Source organism: Chaetodon auriga, chromosome 5 (genome assembly GCF_051107435.1).
Source record: "Chaetodon auriga isolate fChaAug3 chromosome 5, fChaAug3.hap1, whole genome shotgun sequence".
Classification (NCBI taxonomy): domain Eukaryota; kingdom Metazoa; phylum Chordata; class Actinopteri; order Chaetodontiformes; family Chaetodontidae; genus Chaetodon; species Chaetodon auriga.
Genome location: NC_135078.1, coordinates 16,028,516 through 16,037,454, shown reverse-complemented (window position 1 = coordinate 16,037,454; position 8,939 = coordinate 16,028,516).

Here is an 8,939-nt window from a genome sequence, read left to right as displayed (position 1 = left end):
ATAAAGATTCCCTCAGTGTGTTTTCATGTCAGAGACCTGTAAAAAAAAATTATTCTTCCCAGTGACATTATGTAGCCTGCAGTTAGGATGATCAGATCCAGTCTGGATAATTTAGGAGGTTTTATTTAAATTTAATTTTAGTTCATGTTTTGTTTTTGTTTTGTTTTTTTTAACTTGGTCAAATTTATTTCTCTGAGTTGGACTTTGCCTTTAAACGTATGAATTCAAAATAAAAAATATCATGGTGTCATTGAGATATTGAATATTATAAGACTTGATTTGAAGAAAAATTATCACTTTAAGCTTATTTTACCCAAAGAAAGGCAAATAAATAAAAGTCAAAAATCTGTCAGTCTTCTGATAAGCTATAGGCTTTCTCTCCCCTCGACAGTCCAATTCTCTATTTGTGCCTGTTGTTTCAAACTGATGTGTTAGTTCATTTGAACATTGAACGGAGAGCATAGTCAGAAAAACAGCTTGAATATATAAAATATTCTTATCTATTTTACTGGCAGAATAGTTTCACTCTAACTTGCAGCTTTGACCTTTCAACAACACAGATAGCACAAGCAGAAATCAGGACATTCAAGACAAAAAAAAAAAAAAAAAAAATCAAAATTTAATGATTAAGTTTTCCTGCATTACAAGACATTTTGCTTTCATGTCACCGTCACAACACTGATGGTGAGTTTGTTTCTTATCGCTGACGCTCTCACTCTGGTAAGCATCTGATGCATCGTGTGGCTAAGCTAGAGCTCCACTCTAGAATTATTAGACCTAATTATTCATTAACCTCCATTAGACTGATAGGAGGGTAAACCTAACGCCTGATTACATTCTCAGTGTGCGTGGGTATGAGTTTGTGTGTCTCTGTCTGTGTGCAGACAGACAGTGAGAGTGAAAGATGCACCCTGTACATTTCTCCACACACTGCACATGTCTTTATTGTATTGATACGCAGTTAAACACTTTCTGTGTTTGTGTGTGTGTGTGTGCATGCATGTGCAGTGGAGAAGGTTTGTCATTCATTAGAGTGGAGCACAATCAGAGCTAAACTAGCCATGGCGGCCTGACTCATTATAAGCTGAAGGTTTATTTAAAACCTCACACTGCCTCATTCCCAATCCACTCACCGCCATATGCATACAGTAATTACACAAGTGAGGAGGAGGAGAAGGTTAGTGAGCTGCTGCTGCTGCTGCTGTGTGTGTGTGTGTGTGTGTGTGTGTGTGTGTGTGTGTTTGTAGCCGTGTGTGAGTGAAAGAGAGCGAGTGAGAGAGAGTGAGCATGCGAGCCTGTGTGTATGATTATTTTTCATTCCATGTTTCGCCTGAGTTCTGCCCCTATAACTGAGGATCTAATCAATCTGCCGGCTATTAAGTTTGTTAATTGATAATGCATACTAATTAGGCCTGGCTCCGTTACCACAGCGACGACGAGAAGGTGATTGTAGGCAGGAGTCCAAATGGACTTTTAAAGCAGGGAGCGTGAGGTTGAAGCCATCAAGCCCACACATGTACACGCACATGCTCGCGGTGCTTACACACACACACACACACACACACATACACACACATATGCATGCAGGTAAGGTAAAAAGCAGTCAGCGTAAAAGAAATGTTGGGGGACTGACCTCACCAAACTGTGTGGAACTATGTTGCTATGTGATCCAAAAATGATTAACTTGAAAATATTGATTAAATCTCATAAAAGGAAAATACCTGACTTTAACCTCCCTGTTTAGCTTTGATAGAATTTTAATAAATGCTTTATAACACTCTACAATGTAATGTGTTTATCAACATACAGCATTTGTCAACAGACTCCTATGAAAACATAATTTCTATTATTGCAACTGTGTCTTACTACATTATTATTTCTAATAAGACACCATCTATAGAGGGCTTTTAGCTTGTAACTAATGGCTTTATCAATAGTTAACAAATATTAATTCGTGCATTTCCGATTTTTGTTAGAGACCATTAATAAAAACAACTTTAGGATTGCCAGTTTATTTAAAAAAAAGAAATAGCTGCTGTTCCTCCTCCTCCTGCCGCTTGTCTTTTCAGCTCTTTGATTAATCAGTGAGGACTGTAAAAACATTCATTAATATTAGTGGAGGGATGGAGTTAAGTACATGTACTTGACTTGAGTACAAATTTCAGCTTTCCGTTTCATGCTGCTTTTTCCTTTAAGCCCACTATTAAATCAAAGATATATAATGTTTTTACTCCCCTACAAATATTTGTCATCTTTAAAGTAACTTTACAAATTAAAGTTTACATATGAATCGTGATGAGCTCATAACATATGATGCAATATTACAGATTAAATATCTCAACAGCATATAAAGTAGTTAAAATTAGACCCACCTCCACCAACAACCTGCTGACACATTAATACACCAGTAATGATAATACAGTAACATACTATTTAATAGTATAGCAGCTATTTTAATAGATTAAGAATACTTTTGATTTTGATCTTTAATTCACTTTTTGTTGCAGGACTTTGGATAAACTGTTTTTATATTGCAGTATTACATTTTTTTTAATAAATGGTCTGAATCCTCTTAGTATATGAAAATATTTACATTTTTAACTGCAGACTTAATGGCTCATTAGTGGGAGACCCACATGTGTTAATTAATGCTTCACCAACACATCTCACCAAATTATTACAAAAAGAAAAGATCAACGTCAGCCAAAGAGCTTTTTCACAAACTGGCAATCCAAAACATGTTCTTATCAATGACTTCTGACTGATTTATAAAAGCTTCAGTAAATTATTACTTAACCATTTGTTAAACCATTAGTTACTGTGTATGTACACTTTAAAGAGGCCTTTATAAGGAAGTAGTACCAAAACACATTAAATGAAGCAAAGCACCATATTTAACTACAGCTGCACTGACAGTTAGATCCAAATAATGGAAAAGTTAAAGCAAAATAATGCAAACATTGAATGAGGCTGCAGACCGAACAAAGATTCTATTATTCTGCAGCCTAGTGGAACAAAGTTGATCGTAATTGAAAAACAGCAATTTCTGTCACAATCTAGTAAAGCACAGATTAGTGGTAGCAGGTGTGTTTTTGATCGTGCATGCGTGCGTGTGTGCATGCATGTGTGCGTGCGTGCGTGCGTGCGTGTGTGTGTCTGTGTGCGCTTCGCCTCTGTTTGTCTAGCTCACTGCCTCTCCATTTGTTTTCGCTTTTGTGAATTAGATATGGACACACACACAGACACATGCACGTGCATACACACACAGACGCACACACACAAACCATTTATCACCTGCCCAAGACCCTGAATTATTATCTCTGTGCTTCAAGGTCAAGGAGATGCAGCAGGTAAATTGAACTCTGAGGGGTCAGCCCAGTTTGATCACTCTGTTTCTTCCTTTGGAGAGATGAGGGCAGGAAAAAAAAAAAAAAAGACTGGTGTTTTCTTTTTTTTATGACAGTTATGATAGAGACATCTCCTTGACTTGTCTTTGACAGGCCCCTGACCTCATTTCCCTCTGACCCGTGTCACTTCCTGCTCTCCAACAGGAAGTATTCCTCTCGGCTCACCTCTGCTCATGGTGTCACAGAGAAAAGGTCTGTCACCGCTACTCAAACATCACTCTGCTTCGTTGACGGCATGCTTGTGTATGTGTGTGTGAGTGTTTTCACCGTGGGAATATGTACAGTAAAGGTGGTCGGAGCTTATCTGTTTGTCTTTTTGAAACCTGCTTGGATGTTACTCTGCAGAGGAGGATATTACCCTCATTACCTCATGATGAAGAGCTCAGTAGATGGTCATATCACTGATTTATCCTGCCCGCTTTGTCTGTGTGACTGATGGCGTTGTACTCACAGGCCAATCCCTCATCAAACTATTCGGTCTTTGACAGCTTGGAATTTATAAATGAACCAAACAATTTCAGGAAGATTGAATCACCTTCACGAAACACTTTAATTGAGTCATCTGTGTGTTTGGATTTCCTCTCGTTTTCACTATGCGTCTCATCCTCCTCATGTAGATTTCCATCTGAGCCAACCACCTCACGGCTTTGTTAAACCATAAATATGAAAACACAGTTCTGCTTTGCTCCCTTCACCCTTCCTCCAACCTCTTATTACTTTTTCTTTGCCTGCTTTTCTTGCCGCCTCACATCACCTTCCCTCGCTCTGTGTACCTCCAAATGTGCATGTGTTGCATGTTTTCTCTGCGTGTGTATTCACTGAGCACATGGCTGCATGCACGTGTGTATTTTTCACTGCATGCGTGTGTGCGCGCTCGTGCACGTATGTGTGTGTATGTGTGTGCGGGGAGTGGGGTGGGGGGGGGCAGAGCAGCCAGCTGGGTTGGAGGGGTAATAAAGAAGGAGAATCAATAGGCCATGCAGTAGAGCCAAGGTGCTGCCATTTATCACACCGCCTCCATGACTTCCATCATTCATCATGCCCAATGAGGCAGCAAATAGGAAAATGACTATTTGTATCAAACACATCTGCACTCATCCACTGAGGTATTTTATTCCCATTAACTCAAAGAGTAGAATACGCCAGTTTCAGCTGCTGCTGCTGTTGTTGCCGCTGTGTTTGTGTGTGTGTGAGATTCTATTTGTTCAGGCTTGTAGTTGTAGATTCGTTGGGAACACATTCATGGCTGCTGTTGTTTTTTCCCTGGAAAAAGCCCCAGAATGTGTGCTGTGAGCCCTCCAGTCCCTGTGTTGATGTGTTTAGTCTCTGCAGCCCTCTCTCTCTCTCTCTCTCTCTCTCTCTCTCTCTCTCTCTCTCTCTATCCCTCTCTCTCTCTCTCTTGACCTGCTCTCTTCTTTAAGCCACATTCCTTCTTGTTTCCAAGTCTTCCTCTTTCTTGAACCCATGGAGTGATGGTGCGAATAATATCTCCTGGTTGTAAGGAGCCATTACATTAAGCTTGCCTTTCATTTTCACCTATAAATTAGCCCCGACACTGGTCTGCCCAGGGGTTGAGGTGTATATCTGTATGTGTGTGCCTGTAGGGCTGTGGGGTGTAGAGGGGTGGACTGTGGTCATTATGGTCTAATATCCCATGAAATGGTGAAATTATTATGCAGCCTATTTTATGAGCTGCCTGTGAATATTAAAGAAGGATATTTTGTGTGATATCCCTCTCATAAATCAATGTGATTGTGTTTGTTTTTGGCTTGCTTTCTTCCCTCTTAATAAAACCTCAGTTGCAGTAATTCAGGGTCTCTGCTGACAGATCCAGAGGCTCAATCCAAGTTTCTCGCCACGAGCAAAATGTTATGTTAAAATAGCAACTGTTAGGTAACAACTGTATACGACGTAAGTGTCGCTTTTCTATATTATCCTATGATTCAGATTAAATACAATTAAAATTAACATTAAAACAAAGCTGCAAGAAATAGTTGATTTGGCAGACAATGAATCAGAAAATTATTTTTGTAATCAATTAATTGTTTCAATCTGTTGTGAGGCCAAACTGCCAAACGTCCTCTGGTTCAAGCTTCTCAAATGTGAAGATTTGCTGCTTTATTTCTGTTTCATATCATTGTTGATTGAGTATATTTAGGTTTGTGAGGGTTGGTCAAACAAAACAAGACATTTTTCACTATTTTTTGACATTTCAAGACCAAACAATTAGTTGAGAAAATAATCAGAAGATTAATTGATTAAAATCAGCATTAGTTAGTTACATTAAGAAGCAAAATGTTGGCTTATGGGACATCAGTTAAGCTCTCACCTTTTTTATTCCAGTAACATATTTCAATTAGAAGTATTAAAGTCACTTAAAGACATGGCAAAGGCGCACACAAAGGAGGAAAAAAATAAACTATAAATGGAAGACTTAAACACATTTATATTCAAGTGCTATCACTCCTGTAAAAGAGTCCAGATATTCTTTGAAAAGTGGCTATGATGCAGCCTACAGACTACAAACACGCACACACGCCAACACACACAAGCACACTTGGCATGGCAAGATAAGACTATACTAATCTTCATTGCTTGGGCTTTGAAGGAGAGTGTAATGTACCAAGGTCACTTAACACATCTATCTCTCAGACATTCATCAATGCTCTTAGCGTCTCTCTTTTACTGCTTTCTGATATACGGCTCTCAGCGGGCTAAAGCCCTCATACATGAGTAGGACACACACTCCACCACCACTACCACCTCGTGCAGCCCTCATGTGATATTGTATCTTAGAAACACCACAAAGGTGACTCTACCTGAGGTTTGGCCTCTTGAACTCATTTTCTAAATTAACTTAGAAACTAGAAATATTTCTAACAGTGTTAATGTGTGTGAACAGGGTATTTCCTCTTTTTGTAGGGCTTATTATATTTAATATTTGATATGCTAGAGGTGGACTGTAAAAGGCAGCTAGGGTTAACATCATTACCTACTCACAGCCTCATAATCATTACTGATTGGACAAATTTCTAAAATTACCTTCTTTATTACCAATTACATAGAACACTTAGCTTTCTCAATATCAATCAGCACACTGTGATAATGCATAATTAAGTCTCACAGACCAATCTGGATGAATTATCTAATATAAACCTAATGACAAAATCAAAGACTTCTTAATAAAACCCATACAGCCATATTGTTTGTTAACTGATGGAAAATGAAAAAGATAACCAAGGCCCTTCTGCTAATGCTTAATAAATCAGCGAACGGAGGCATAAAGCAAATTCCATTACACAGCTTCCATTACAAATGTATATTATTATACATCCCGCTGCAGTTATATTGTGCTTTTATGGCTTGGACTGAATATCATTTAAAATATTTTTTTGTTCTATTTTATTTGCAACGCATGGATTTCTGCAACATTTCCTGCGGAGAGAACTGTAAAGCTCTTGCGTTCATCCTGAGTGCGTCTGGAGCGCACATGGAGACGTGACCGTGCCCTGCGCGCCCCCGCCCTGCTTCCTCTGGGAGCTCAGGCAAAGTCACCGACCGCAAGGGGATGGCTTTCAGATTCATAAAATTCATAGAATTTTTCACAAATGGATGAACACAATTTCCTCCCAATTTCCTCATTATGCAAATATGCAAAATATCAAATCTAGACCAATTAGGGACAGCCACAGCTTCAAATTTACCGGTTTAAGCCGTAATTGCAGAAACCCTCAAATAATTACGCAGCTAATTGGGAATATTTGTGACAGATACAACAAATTCTCCTCACAAATTACATTTCATCCGAGGGACCACCGCGCCCCAGTGAAATCCTATCGAGGTCTAATTTCTCTTACATAATGAAAGGAACTGAAAACTTGTTATCACATTTGAGCACTACGCTGCTTTGTAATGTGGAATGATCAAATAAATTAAGCTGAAATTCATACATATTTCTCTAATCTCTTTCAAAGGCACTTTATTTGTATAGGAAATAACTCCGGGTCGTTCCAATATGAGCCATAATAGGTAGTTAGAGCGCAGGGGAGCCCAGGAGAGGCAGAGTGCATACAGGACGTTGGCATTTCCAGATGCATGAGGGAAAATCAAGCAGTCACCTTCAAAACTTCAGCAGCCTCACAGGTTTGAAGGTTTGCCGGAGCTGTCTGCGCCCGCAGCGCTCTGGTTTGTCTTCTGTCTCTCCGGGATCCATCACCTCCTCACAGGTGACCCTCTCCAAGGTCAGCAGGCCATCTGTGGACGACACACACACACACACACACACACACACACACACACACACACACACACACACAAGCATGCACGCACGCACGTCGATACACGCGCACATACACGGTCCATAAACGCCTGGCGCTGAAATGGAGCTGCTCTATGTAAACAGCCAGTGCGCCGGCGGAGCGTAACTGCGCCTATTTGTCAGAAAGCCTCATAAATACGATCGCTCCTGATATCTCCATTTCTCCGTCCCGCCGGACATTTTACAAATGGGGAGCACAGATACAGAAAGAAAGCGCTCCAGAGTTTGTTTTTCAGTTCATTTAGGCAAAATATTAAAAAAATGAAAATTAAAGCTAAATAAGAATAACATATTTTTAATAGCTTAGGTTTGGAAATCTTAATTATGATAATATCTGAATAATAAAAACCGTTTAAATCCTCTACAAAAGTAGTTGTTTAATCAAGAAATTCTCTACTAGTGACATTTTAGAGATTAAATTCACAGTGTGTGGTTTAACCTATAGCTCCAGATTTTTTTATTCAACGCTTTTTCACATTTTACAACATGTAATTTCAAATTTACCAGCAGTCCCTTCATTTAGCAAATGATCGCAGTTAAATAAGACGATTAAAGAGTTTCCAAACACAATATCATTCATAACAACAACGGCAACCAGGGCCCATCAGTCATATCTCCTAAATTTACAGGATCCACTTTGTGCAGGTGTAATCATTTTGTCAGCCAATGATTCCAGGTGCCTCCTAACCTTTAAAAAGTGCCATGATTTCTTTCCAGTTTGTGCTATCAATCATTTTGTTAGGGAAGTTGTCACTTTTGTGAACTGATGGATATCTCATTTTGTTGGTGGAGGAAATCCCTCTTCGCGTATGTGATGATAAAGACTACCTATTTATTTGAAATAAAGGCTGTGTTTTACACAGTCGTTTATACGAAAAGGAAACAAGAACGTGTACGTGTGTGAGCCTGAATGTGCGCGTTGGTCTTACACTGTGTATACAAATGCATGCAGGGGTGATTGATGAAAGGACAAAGTGTTGGCACCGGGGACAGGAAGTGGACCCGGTCGGAGAAGACTGAGGTGTGCTCTGTTTCTGTCACATGGAGACCCATTTCATCCCACCATCCCTCCCCTCCCCGCACATTCCCACAGCACCGCAGTCTATTTCAGTCTGTTTGTATGAGTAATCAGTTGACCTCTCTCTCTCTCTCTCTCTCTCTCTCTCTCTCTCTCTCTCTCTCTCTCTCTCTCTCTCACCCCAGTCAGACCCGTT